We start from the raw sequence: 2,072 nt of genomic DNA, 5'->3' as shown, positions 1-2,072 counted from the left end.
AATGTGAGAGAAGCAAGTTCGGATGTGATCAAAAGCTGAGCACTCTAGTAGTGTGTGGTACTCAGACTCTCGAACTTGCAGTGAGCATAATGTGCACAATCGATTTGACTCTTCTCCATTGCCCCAACGCCCTATCTCGCATCGAAGGAAATGGGAGCTAAGCCGAATTGCTGCGATAGTGCGTATCGCGGACAAGGGAATAGGCTCAAGCATGTATTTTGAGTACGGTTTCCTCTCTTAGCGAAGAACATGGTTTTGTAGTTGGGGGCAATATAGGTGGTGTAATGTATGAAGCGTCACCCATCGGATTTCTCCCAAGCCGTAATACATTGGCGTTGTAGAAAAGCTTCATTCACTTGAGAGTCAATTGAAGCATCATGTAGCAAGTGTAATGCATCCCATCTCCCAAACCACTTCTTTATGTCTTGCATCCATCCCGTGCTCAAGATCTTGCTTTTATGCGTCTTTTGAACTTTTTTGCTTGCTTGCCATGCAATTGTAGGAAGTCGATGTGAGGGGTTTTGACGCATCTTTATCATGTACTCCACAACCCTGTCCATGCCCATAACCTCAATTGGAAGAGATCCCGACTCAAGAAGTAGGAGCATATATGGTGTTTGTGTCTTAACTTGGAGAAAGTTTGTAAGAAAACGCTTTTGGACATTCTCAAACTCTTTCCAAGTAGACTTTGAGATGCTCCCGCCCCACACTTCAACTCCATAAAGAAGAACCGGTGTCACCAATGCATCAAAAAGATACTTCTTGAGAACCCAACACTTGATGTTTCCCGTATTACACATGTTCTCAAATGCATAATATGCTCTCTTTCCCGCTTCCAAACAACGCATAGCACATTCATGCCACTTGTGATTGGATGGAACCTCAAGGCCAAGGTACTTAAAGCTCTCAACAACTTCAAGTGTCTCGTTGTTGTACACAATGCATGGCTTCTCCTTATGGTTGGTTTTCACAAGCATAACCTTTGTTTTGGATTCATTTACAATCAGCCCACTATGCAAGCAAAAGTTCTCAAGGACAACCATAAGCTTTTGTGCATCTTCTAAAGTGTGTGCTAGAAGCACTACATCATCCGCATACAACAAAAGCATGATTACCGCATTGCAAATAGTGACCTCTTCAATGACTTCTTCTTGCATAAAGTCAAGTACCATTTGTTCCAATTGATCGATGCATAGACCAAAGAGAGTTGGTGACAATGGACATCCTTGTTTAACCCCAATAGTGCTTACAAAAATTTCTGAAATTTCTCTTCCCATGCGCAATTGACAAATCACCTTCTCATAGATTCGAGAAACCGCAAGCATAAACTCAGTTGGCACTTGGAGTTCTTCCATCCTTCTCCACAAATTGTTACGTGGAATCATATCAAAGGCTTTCTTAAAGTCCACAAAACAACAATACAATCGCTTGCCTTTCAACCGACTTTCCTCCATGAGAACACGAAGAGTGACAAGATGATCAATGGTGCTATAGCATCGACGAAAACCCGCTTGTCCCTTTGCACGCTTGTCATTCTCTTCAGCCCAATCGCTCAATTTCATCTCCATTATGCACCCAAACAACTTTGCCATAAGAGACCCAATCATTATAGTCCGGTAGTTGCTTACATTCTTTACATCCCCTCCTTTATGCAAAGGCTTAACCCAATTAGTACTCCAATCATAAGGCATACCATGTTGAAGTGCAAGGTTGAACATATCACACATCCACTCATGGGTAAAATCTCCCGTCCATTTGATCATCTCCGGCTTGATACCTTGAAGATCTCCCGCTTTGCGAGTGGCCAACTTTTCAAGCCCACCGCATACATCCTCAATAGTAAAAAAAGACGGCATACATGGGAGTGAACCATAAAATGGCATTTTTTCAGTATTTGCTTGCTCATATAATTGCCTACAATGTGTGTACATATCCACTAGACTCAAGTTACCAAAATTCTCAACCCGCTTGCCTCTCAAGTTTCTCCAAAATCTTCCACATGCATGTGCCTTTTCTTGGACTTGAAATTCTTGTTGCTTTACTTCCCATCTTCTTCTCTTCTTTTGAATCAA

This window comes from Adiantum capillus-veneris, chromosome 7, assembly GCF_014529385.1.
Source record: "Adiantum capillus-veneris isolate H3 chromosome 7, ASM1452938v2, whole genome shotgun sequence".
Classification (NCBI taxonomy): domain Eukaryota; kingdom Viridiplantae; phylum Streptophyta; class Polypodiopsida; order Polypodiales; family Pteridaceae; genus Adiantum; species Adiantum capillus-veneris.
Note: the sequence above shows the minus strand (reverse complement) of the source record.